The sequence below is a fragment of the Calypte anna genome, chromosome 7 (genome assembly GCF_003957555.1).
Source record: "Calypte anna isolate BGI_N300 chromosome 7, bCalAnn1_v1.p, whole genome shotgun sequence".
Classification (NCBI taxonomy): Eukaryota; Metazoa; Chordata; class Aves; order Apodiformes; family Trochilidae; genus Calypte; species Calypte anna.
The window spans coordinates 24,154,799-24,167,358 of NC_044253.1; the positions used below are offsets into that span (position 1 = coordinate 24,154,799).

General features: G+C 36.3%; 1 protein-coding gene across 7 annotated transcripts in view; it reads right to left on the minus strand.

Annotated features, from left to right (window-relative positions):
* ZNF385B (zinc finger protein 385B) overlaps positions 1-12,560 on the minus strand; it is a 125,053-nt gene that overhangs the window by 38,959 nt on the left and 73,534 nt on the right. The gene's annotated exons all lie outside the window — the stretch shown is intronic.

The following is a 12,560-nucleotide window of genomic DNA, read 5'->3' on the forward strand; positions in this document are numbered from 1 at the left end:
AAAGTTTATAAGCCTCATCAAGTTCTCAAGCATATTATGTCATTTTCCTGATGTGGTATGGATACAGACTAAAATTCATTTCCTGACTCAAAAAGATGCAAACATTATATTTCTAATTGAAATAAGATGGAATATATGGCCTGGTCTCACAGCTGATCCTGCTCTGAGCAAGAGCATTCTACAAGAAAAGCAATTCTACAATGACATTGTACAAGAAAAGATAAGTAGTCATTTCTCAAACATTTTTTTAAGGTAGCGTAGGAGAAAACAGTTCAATTTATGTTTTTCTGAAGCTTGCCTTGAAGTCAACAGTGAAGGGTTTGTTGTTTTTTTTCCCTTGCAGTATTATTTGAAGAAATCAAACCTGGCTGCTTAATCTTGGGTGGTACACATCACTAAGATGACTTAGGGAAGGAAGAGAGAAAAGCTGAAGTTATTGATTCATTAGTTAAAGAATTATAACAGTAAATCAGCTGTTTCCAGACTTTCTAAACCTGTGACTGTCTCTTAGCACACACTTAAGCTTCCAGAGAAGCCTGCATTAATGAGGATTTTTCTTCACATATACACACAAATACAAGAAAAACATATTGCATCATATCTGCCTAAGAAGATGTTCTCTGATGATTTTACTCTTACATTTTTTGGACCATAGCTACGTAGGTTTCTTGCTACATTTCTTTTAAACCAAATGCATTGGAAAAAAATTTTCTGGACAGATGGTACAATTTTTATTAGTATTTGCCATTAAACACTGTATTTTATTTCCATAGGGGTACTCTATAAGACAGTTACATAAGTAAAAATACCTTGTAAAAATACCTTGTCTACAATGAACTACTGTTGTTACAATAAATGTGATAAAGTATAAAAAAACCCTAAGATAAAAACTCTTATTTAATTTCCTCAGTTTCTAAAATATAATGACTGTCCAAAGTTTAAAAGCTTAAAATGTAATAAAAAGGCTTTAGTTTCTGCCTTGTAGCATTTATTGCATCACCCTGCATAATATATAACAACTCTACATGCAGATTAAAAGTTTTTTTGAGCATCAATTTTTAATGGATAGATCAAGATATTATATTTATAGTATATAAATAAATAAATATATAAATATATTGAAAGGTTTCTGTATAAAATAAAAATGTATACAAAATAATAAAAATATTTAAAAAAATTAAAGGGGATAATCATGGGGGGAGTATGTTGTGCTTTTCAACTTAACTACTAATTGTTAGATCAGACAATCTAGAACAAAAGATCTGAGATTGGTGAAAAAAAATAGCAAAAATACCCACTAGCATCTGCAGTCCCATTAAAAAAAAACCAACCAAAAAACCAAAACAAAACCAAAAAAAAAAAAAAAAAAAAAAAAAAAAAAAAAAAAAAAAAGAGAGAGAGAGAAAGGAAGCAGTGATCAAGGACTCATCTATGTATTCCAGGTAACAATACACAATGCTAGAGTTAAGCATAAGCAATGCAGTCCAAACCATACATCACAGACTATGCACAAAGTCCCAGTTTCAAACAGATGTAACAGCACAAGGATGAAATCTACACAAAATCTCATGAAGAGCTGTATTATTCCAGACTGTATTCTGGAAGCTGTATGCTTCCAGAAAGTACTGCTCAGGGGCCCCAGGAGAGTGGCTAATGATCCTTCCCAAACTGGAGCTCTGCATGTAGTCTGGTCATGATTAGAATTCAAGAAGTGCAACATTAACAATTAATAGCTTTTAAACATATCAGAAACTGGGATGGATTACAGAATGCTGGAAAAATAAAATAGTTTCTCTCTGTGAGATTAATGCTGCAGGGTAAACTGATCTCAGATCACTACACAAAACAATCCTCTTCGTTGCAGGGAAGACGGGAAGGAGCAGGAAAGAGGGAGAGAGCAATTTGTTCAGGTATATATTAGGAAATGATGCAACATACTTTGCACACTGAGGAGCACCACTATTTCACAGAATTATAAGAGTTGGAAGAGACCTCTAGAGATAATCTAGTCTAACTCTCCCACTAAAGCAGGATCACCTCGACCACACTACACAGGACTGCACCCAGGTGGGTTTTGAATATCTCCAGAGAAGGGGACTCCACAACCTTTCTGAGCAGCCTGTTCCAGTGCCTTGTCACCCTCATTGTAAAAAAGTTTTTTCTTAAGTTTAAATGGAACTCCCTATCATCCAGCTTGTGCCCATTGCCCCTCATCCTGTCACTGGATCTCCTGAGAAGAGCCCAGCTCCATCTTCCTTGCACCCACCCTTTAGATATTTGTAGATTTAAAAAGATCTCTCCTCAACCTTCTCTTCTCCAGGATGAAGACTCCCAGCTCTCTCAGCCTTTCCTCATAGGAGAGATGTTCCAATCCCCCAGCCATTTTTGTTGTCCTCCTCTGGACTCCCTCTCCAGTAGTTCCCTGTCTCTCATGAATTAAGGAGCCCAGAACTGGATGCAGTATTCCATCTGTGGCCTCACCAGGGCAGAATGAAAAGGGGAGAATGATCTCCCTTGGCCTTCTGGCCACACTCTCCTTTATGTAATCCAGGATTCCATTGGCCTTCCTGGCAATAAGGGCTCACTGCTGACTCATGGATAATTTACTACCTATAGGAAAGGGAACCCAGCTGAACAAAACAAGAAAAATATCAGAAAGTACTAATTACCATAAATGCAAACAAAAATATGCACTAAGCTGCTTATGCTACAGAAGGAAACAATAAGGTGATTCACAGTGCCCTGGTAGCCATAACTACAGTTAACAACCTTTCAGTCTTGCTCTGCTATTTGAATCAGTTTAATGAAAAGATAAATTTAAAAAATGTCTTTCCATCAAAGCTAAAGATACTATCTTTTTTTCCCAAAGAATCTTAAAACCACCCAAATTTCTGAAGTGAGCAAGGACTAACAGACTCTGGACATATTTCAGTGGTAATCCACTTCTACTATTTCTATTTCCAGATTTCAAATTATGTAAAGATGAGAAATACTCTAAAACTACTGAGAGTAGTGACAATGACCTTCAAAGCACTTAAAAAATATAAATGTAGTGAGTGACAATCCAAAAGCTCCATCCAATTCAGTTTTATAAGAGCTGTACCACAGCCCGAGCTATCTGCATGTAAACCATTTCATTCCTTTGAGCATTCTTGTTTTCCTTCTCAATTCTGCCACAATTCAAAGAATTCAGTAAAATATTTTGAAGGCCTGAACACAAACTTTATACAATACTCAATGTGGATCATTACTGAACACTGAACTGATACTTTAATGGAATCACTATCATAAACCTGAAATCTCACTCCCAATTGTTAATGGCCAATTCATAGCACATTACTGCCCATGTGAAGTTTTGTGTACATCACTTTATATTAATCTAAACAGAACTTCACCTTGATTTACTGTCTGGCTTCTCAGTCTCACTGAGGTCTCTCACAATGTTTTGGTCTTTTTTTTTGTCCTCACTAATTTGGAGAACTTCACCAATAGCAAACTTACTCAGCTCACCTCTCAAGTATCTTTTTGGCATGAAAGGATCCTCTTATACCAATTTTTTCTTATATGTCTTTGCCAGAGGGTTTTGTGAAAACCTTTTTGGTAATTCAAAATAGGTCAACTAAAACATCCATACTCACATATTTTTTGACCCCTCCCTACAAGCAAGTCTGAATTATCTTCAAAAAGGAATTATGTTGACACTCTACAGGAGGTTTACAGTATGAGGTGCCCTCTTATTCTACTCTTATTTAAGTTTCTATTAATTTGCCTGACAGATATATGCCACCCAAAAGTTTACATTCTCTGTAAAATGGGTTTTAAAAGCTTGGATCACTTTTGTCACCTTTCAGTCCTCAGGTTCTAAAGCAGTTTTATATGAGCTGTTATATATTATTGTCAGTAATATAATAATTTCATCCTCAAATTCTCTTATCATTTTTGTTACCAGAAATTCTCCTTGTATGTCCTGATACCAGGGATTCTTCTGATGCCTTCTGAAAACTGAAACACTTCAAAGTAGTCATATGAAGAGTAAAAAAATGAACAAGTGCATCAGGATAATTCCTTCAGTGAAATTGAAGTTCTGGTTATTTTAAAAGATCATTTCATGCATAGAAGGCAGTACAAACACCAATTTGTGAGCCTTAGAAATAAGAAATTACTGATCTGTCAGAAGATAAATTGCTGCAAAGAGAAAGGTTAAATATAATTTCTAAGCCTTTTGTTTAAATGAGGTGATAATATATTGCTAGAAAAGCTGCTTTTTTTGTGTGATGTTGGAAATCCAGAATATTTTGAATAATTTTTGCCCAGATATGATCTCCACTTGAAATGTTTGAATAAACCCAGATGCTTATCTGAGTTGAAGCTTTTGGTGCTTGCCTAGCATCCAGGGCTAAATTCCTGGTTATACATCTGAGCTAGTAATAATGCACCGATTTACATTTTCCTTTTCTACCTAATGACCTAATTTCTAAGTTTTCAGTCTCTTCTTGATCTGCTTAGCTATTGAAAAATGCTAATCGAGTGTCACACACGCTATTGCTACCACTCCAACAAAAAATCTACCTAAAATCTCTATCTTTTTTTAACAGCAGCATAACCTTTAAATCTGAGTAAAGTTTAAAATTACTACTGGGAATGTATGTCCTCAGTTCAGTTGCCTCTCATCATGATGTACCTCTTGGGTTGAATCTGGAGTTGTCTGCTAGACAAACATTCACAAGCAGAATATTGGTAAGTCTGTAAAGAGATTTAAAAGTATCACTTTACCACTGGGCATTAAGAAGCTTCTGAAAAACACTAAGAGTGGCCTTACAGCATCCTGCATTGTTCTACTCTGATAAAGCAAAATTTTAAACTGTACGTGGAACAAAATGCTATGGAATCCAATGTTTCCCTCTGACAATCAAAGGAAGAAAACAGCAGCATACAAAAATTAACATTGCAGGAGCTGTATTTGAATTAAGTCCTGGGATTTCTTTAAACCATTGGACAACACTTCTTATGTGTTTGCCTTTATTACGATGATCATGATGTAAGCAATCTAACAGCAACAAACATCCTGTAGATCAGATGTTTTCAATGTGCCTCCAGATCAGAAGGTCTACATGAACTCCTCCCATGTTTTAGCTCCAGTTGTCAGGAAAGCTGAACATCATATCACTGTGGAAAATTACTCTGTGCTGAAGCTTATAACATATTCTGCCATATATACACAGCTTCCTACCATAACTGTGTATATTTTGGTGGTATACTGTGTATGTTTTTGATCACTAAAAGAGTGGTGGAATTGAATACACATACTCAACAGAGCACATACTTAAAGTGCTCAGCATAAAATCAGAAATATTAACATTGTGATGGAATATTTGGTGCACTTGGCTGATGTAAACTAGCAAGAATCTGCTTGTTCCATTTGCTGCATTTGTCCCACCAGGGAATCTATTTCTCATTTGGCTACTGCTAAGTGTAATTTACTGTTCAAGTCAATACTACACTGTTACACACTGCCTTGACTATTTTGCATTACCAGAAACACCTGAGTCAGCTCTACTGATGTAGCTCTATTGGAAAGGAGGTTGTAAGGATGTGATTTTTGGCCTGCTTTCTCAGGTAACAAGTGGTAGGACAAGATGAAACAGCCTCAAGCTGCACCAAGGTAAGCTTATATTGGATATTAGGAAAAAAAAAAGGGTTACCAAGCACTGGAACAGGCTGGTCAGAGAAGTGGTTCAGTCACCATCCTTGGAGGTATTTAAAAGATGTGTAGATGTGGCACTTAAGGAAATCGCTTAATGGTGGCTTTGGTAGTGTTAACAGTTATACTTGATGATCTTAAGGGTCTTTTTCAATCTAAATGATTCCATGACATGCACAGCTTCCTTTTCTTGTGAGAATGCTGTCAATGCTCCCCACTTTTTAGTGCCCCTTGACTAACAGAGCGTGACTGCTCAGAGATGTATTTTTGTATGCTGAGCCTGTAGATTTCTAAACACCACTTCCCCACACCTCTATCTCTATGCTACACACAACATTTGGGGGTTTGAGAAACAACAGGAAGAAGTAAATGGCCAGTAACAAATCCAGAGGATACCCTGTGTCAGATTCCCAGCAGCAGACACAGAGATTATGCAAACATTTAACTAGAACAGATAGAATAATTAATTTAAAATACTATAGGATTTTTTTTCATTATAATCTTGTGATCTGAGGGTTGCTTTAATCACATGTCTAACAGGTTTTCTTAATATACTTACATATAGCACATTTGCACAGGGCATTAAATAAGGAGTAGGTGTCTTCCCCCAGGTGCATAAAGACAGAAGCATCCACTAAGAAAGAACTCAGACCACAGGGACTGGTGTCTCCCTTCCACATGATTCCCAAAATACAATAACAATATTGCACTCTGAAGACAAATCTCTGAATTCAGCTTCTCCCTTTGTGTCCCTCTCCCCCTCTGCTCAATTTGGCAGCAAGCTCCAGCTTTCTGGAGGAAAACAGTAGCTGTGATAAATGTGACCTCCACATATTGCTACTAGTCAGTGAAATCAGCCTGGAGGCACTTTAAAACAAAACAAAAATCTTGCTGTGATGCACTTGCTAACATGTCAGATAGTACACCTATCCATTAAGAGTTATTGAAATAACAGTGAGGAGTTAAAAAATAAAAAAGGAAAGAGAAACCTTTGGAGTTTGCACTTCCAGATCATTTTTAGTACAAGACAATGAAAAGGGCTTCCTTATTTTCCTTAGAGATTAATTCAGCTAATTTATTTTTATTTTTATTATTATTATTATTATTATTTTCCACATGTCTGTTAACAGGGGTGCAGGTCTGGGGTCCTAGACTTGGGAGACCTATTTGCTACTCTCTCTTTCATGTGCTCTTTTTAAAGTACAGTTTGTATGAAAAACTGAAGAGGATGATTCGCTCTGTATGCCTGTATTCACAGTCACACAGTACTAAAAGCAACATCTGCAGCAATATAAAGATTTGGTTTAGGCCAGGAGGAATGATTATTCTGATTCCCTAAAAAGTTCATGACACGTTTCACTCACTGGAGAATTCTGACCCTTCCTAGAATGAAGGCTGATAACTTGTGGTCAACCAGACCCAAAATTTTAGGAAAAACTGTTGGCAACTTGATTTAAAAGTTTCTGTTTTCCATTGCTGGGGAAGCCATGCTTACCAGGTCTATTATAAACCTCTCAATCTAATTGTGTTTCTAATTGTGTTTCTCTATAAAGGTCACCCTAATCTCAAATAGCTTCTGTATGAGTGTGCAGTCATCATACACTGCAATCAGATCAGCTCTTAACCTTCACTTTGATAAACCACATTAAGTTCTATAAGCCTCTGACTTCAAAAAGCCTTAATTCTTTTGTCAGATTCTCTCTGACTCCTTTTCAGATTTTCAACATGTGATTGAAACACAGATTCCTCCCACTTCTCTTGCTTAAATCAGGGAAATCCGATACATAAAAAAAAAAAAAAAAGAAAAAATCTCTCCCTTCCCTCTCATCTCTAAGTATAACATTAAGCATACAATTAAACACAAAGGTCGAAAGAGAATGAGAAAACACTTTTTTTTTTTTTTTTCAGTGCTGGGAATATTTTTCCTCTGCCCTTCTTTCCCTTCATCCATGGATATGTATATATATATATGTATATATATATATCACGTTAAAAATAATTTCTGGATTAGAAAATCATAATTAGGAAAGCCTTAGAAAGAGTGTCTGAAAGTTCAATACTACTGCTTGTTACTCTGTTATCGAAAATATTATGAAAATTTATTATTTGATGCCTGTAGACAGACCTAGCCCAAAGAAAGAAAGAATTGGTGAGACACCACAGGAAAAAAAATCTGAATCTGGTCTCTGTTTCAGATAAGACTTATTGTGAATTGAGGATATAAATACAGAAAAGAATTGTGTTTTTAATGTAAACGCCAACAATAAATTTAACCAATATGATAGAGAAATGTTGAATTTCCTGCTGCAGATAAAATTGGAGATTTTTGTAGGTAAAACACAGAAACAGAAAACTACTGAAAATATTTTGTTATAAATGAGAATGCCCTTCCAAGCAAATCAAGAATAAGGAGAGAAGAAAGTATATGAGTTTTAATGCTTTTCTTTATACTAAATTGTCAGCTTTAAATCGCAGTTTCTTTTTCAATTAATTTTAATTAATACTCTTCTACTGTAAAGAAAATGAAGAATAAATAAAGAATAAAGAATAAAGAATAGTACAAACTCAACCGTTAAACTAATATTCAAGGAATATGACAAGTTCCCTTCCTTTCTTCCCTTCATGGTTCACATGAAGTTGTGGCTCACAAGCTTAAGTCCATGTGAGCCACTTCACCTGAACCTTACATTATTCATATGTAAAACAGGGATAAAAATATTTGTAACCTCACAAAAAGGCTGAAAGGTTCAAATAGCATGTTTACAGAAGTTCAAAATAATCTTATGGAAGATCCTATATTTCTGCTATTTATTATTAAAGCTGTTGTTTTTGAGAACACTGAGCTGTGTTCAGCTAAGCAAAAAACCGCTACCAAAATCATCTTGCCTCCAGATCTAGCAAAAAATAAAAACATACTAGTTTGAGACTTGCTGAAAATCAAATCAATAACAAAGCTGTTCTTGCTACGTTACCCATTACCATTTGACAGTAAAATATTATGAATAGATAAAATAATATGAAAAAATACCTTCTGGTAGAATCCCAGCATAAGTCTCAAGCCTAGGAGTTTGTAGTCAGGAAAGCTGCCTAAATATGGAGCAAACAGTATTTCTGATTTTTGCTTTAATCTTTGAGTTGATCCATAGATATGATCCTTTTCTTCTCAAAGGTCTACTCATAAGCTTTGCTGATAGTTTTCTTGCTCCTAGCCTGCTCCAGAACACCAGGAACATGAAAGTACCTGATTAGGTACATTTTAATTTCTTCTACAGTTATGGACTGTACAGAGAGATATTAGGGACAAATTCATGGCCTTGAGTAATTCTGTGAACAGGACAGAATAGACACAAGAAGTGTCTATATTTCTGTAATAATTAATATCATACTGAAAGCAAAATCTAAAAGTATGATAAATTATATGTTTGCATATATATTTGAATATAAATGTATAAAATACCTGAATATAAATTAGAAGAAAATTAAAACTGATAATTGTATAAGTATGCTAGCTGACAGCTGTCATCTACATTTCATAGTAAGAAATAATAGGCTTCCTTTGCTTAAATATCAACAATAATGTTGCTGGGCTAGGTTTTGTTTTTGTTGCCATTGTTGTGGGGTTTTGTTTGGTTTTGGGTTTTGGTTTTTTTGTTTTGTTTTTTTTTATCAGTACCACACACTAAACAAGCAACCTTTACAATACTTTTCATTAAAAAGCACTGTGTTTAGACATGAACCTGCAAATTGACATTCCATTTCTAATTAAACCTGTCCTGATACCTAATGTAGTGTCAAAGTCTGTTGGGTTTTTGTGTGTTCATTTTTTTGGTAGTTTGTTATTGTTTTTTTTTCTTTAAATCTTAGTAAATGAGACACAATGCAAGGTAGAAACCAGTCTCTTCTTAAAAATACATGTGGAAGAAAGAATCTTCTTTCCCTAGTGTTAACCTGGGGAAGAAGTTGAAGTTTGTGATAAATCTGCTGTGAGACCAGACATATTGAGCACAAAGAAGGTGGTTTGAAAGGCACAGATCTTAAATCAGTCTTGATCTTGTAGTTGAAATAAGCTGCTCAGTGCTTCAGTGTATCACTGATTTTCAGATATGCTAAAGAAAGACAGGTTTCACAGACTTAAAATTCATACAGTACTTTTAAATTGTCATAAAATTGTATTATGATTAGACCACTAGCTATATACACATTGAGAAAGAAAGAATTAATTCTTAGTTATATTCTTATTCTTTAATATTAGTTTTTACATCAATTCTTAGCTTCTCAGAGAACAATATGATGAAGGTCTAAGGGAAGGCAGGAAAGCCAGCCATGTACAGTCCAGATTCTATAAAAGCAGCCACTTCTGTATTCATCTGACACATGGAGAAGCACATTTCTCTAAAGGTGCTCTAGGAGTTTGCTTAGCACAAGACTTGTAATTATAAACTAGCAAAATCTTTATAAGCACAGTGGACCAGCACATGTGCCTTTTTTTGTTTTAAACTACAATTCTGTAGCAGCTTGCTTTGAGGGGAGATGTTTTCTTTGCAGTCTATTTGCAAAACATCCATCAGTGCTCTAGTGCCTACAACATTTACAGCTAACAACCTTCTCCCTTTACCCATCTTTCCAGTGCCATGAACATATTACTAACTTGGGAAAAAAGCAATTCAGTGAAGGTAAAGACTTCTTCTCTTTTCCCTGTGGTGACCCATAAAAGAAATTAAATATTCCTGAAGCATCGGAGAGGCTAAGTCCAAGCTTTCTGTAAAGGACTAAAAGGCATAAAAGTAATTGCCTTCAATCACAGAAATCAGAGAAAGTTAGAGGTTGGAAGGGACCTTGAGAGATCATCTAGTTCAATCCCCCTGTCAAAGCACAGTCGCCTACTGGTGATTTAACAAAAATTTATTTTTTGAAGACATTCCTGGGAACCTACATCTTTATGTTAAAATATCACAAATTGTAAAAACTGTCAAAGACTGATTGATGAATCCCTGCTTCTGGCAGCAACTTGGTTTTTTTTTCCCCATATCACTCAGTGTACCTTACCAGATATTTGCTGCAAGCTCATTTTGTTTTTTTTTTAAAAGCTTCAGTTGAAATGGCACACATATTTTGTGGGAAAAATATACTACCTTAAATAGGCATTTTTAAGGGTCTCCAATGGCTGCAAAGAATTTTCCCAAGAACTGCTACCACAGTTGAAAGAGGTCTCTGCTGGTCTGCACCATAGAAAGAAAAGGAGGAATTCCTGGCTTGGTGTACAGACCCTAAGAACACAAAGAACAGGGACTACAGGAGACTGCAAAGAGAAAGATATGGAGGCTAAAGGGGCTTTGCAGCCAAGTACTGTGAGAAGAGAGAATCAGAGGAGACAGCAGACTGGCCATCAAGCAGAGGTCTGTGGTGTCAGCATTTGGTCTTATGTTGTTCCACTCATTTCCTCATCTGTAAGTATCTGGGAAAACACCTTTTATTGTCTTTTATAGAAGGTACGAGGCTGATTCCACATGTAGTTTGGGTGATACTGTATATGACTTGGCAAATACAAACTGTTATATCCATCATAACTAAAAGTGAATTAGGATTGTTTTTAGTGCTCAACACAGGCTAAAAGGCAAACTTTAAGTGCCTTTTGTGCCTGTATAATTACAAAAAAGGTTATAAAACATCTGTAAGAAAAAAAATCTTGGCATTCCTTGATTAAAAAAAAAACCAAACAACTAAAAAACCAAACAAACCAAAAATACTCCGCTGCCCCAGAGAACACATCTCCAAGTTAACTGTTTCATTTTCCTTTTTTGTGCTGTTAATGAGTGAAAAGCAGAGCTCCTGCAAAACTTCACCTGCTCTCTGGAGCAGAGTCTTTTAGAGGGAGAGAAGCAGAGCAAGTCCCTCCAGCACTTCAGAAAAGGAAAAACAGGAAATCACAGCACATGGACAGGCTACTTAGAGAAGAAGTACCATAGATAAGCAGTTGGCAACACCCAGTTGGCTCCATCTGTAATTTGCTCCTCCTGTACACAACCTGGAGCCCCAGAGCATACTTTGGCACTGCAGCAGGGCATTAAGTGGCTGAATTCAGACTCTGCTAAGGAAAGAGCAAGCTCCTGAGATGCTGTGCCAAGTGCAGAAGTGGAACTTGGCACAGAAGGAGGAGGGAATGTGGCGATATGAGTGCCCTGCGCTCTTATCTGCAGACCTCTGCTTCTGCCTTGGCTGATTACTCGGCTCTTCAAATGAGAACTGGATAGGTAGCAAATAAAAATGAGGGACAAAAATGAAAATGCAGAAGAGGAAAAAAGCAAATCAGTGCCTTCCAGTAGCTGTCTTGGGGGTAGGCCCAGGACACTTAGGCCAGGGCGGTCTAATTCTGGAGAAGAGACAGAGATTTCTGACTGAGTTACTAGTCGGCTCCTCTTTCTCTTCATGTGACCCATTCCAGCTGGCTCACCTTCACTGGCAGATGTAAAATACTTCTGGTCCACTTCACAAGGGGATGGAGGGAACTCTAATATAAAGAATCAGCATAAACCTACTTGAAGAGAGATAAACACCGAAGCAGTAACTAGGCCACATTAACCCATGTGTCCTCGGAAATATGAGGGTACGAACCTGCATTTAGAGACCAATCATGGGCTAGTTAAATAGAAAATATTTCACTAATGTGAAAGCTGCAAGACATGCTATAATCTTTGATTACCCTTGAGGCTGTAACAAACACAGAAGGAAGCATATGAATTGCTGATTACTTTCTATGGTGATAGAATCTGAGAAGTTGCTGATACTGCTTTTGTGCAGAGTGACGGTTCTGTGGTTGCACTAGTTTGACTAAATTTGAATCATGTGGTGCTGCTCTCAT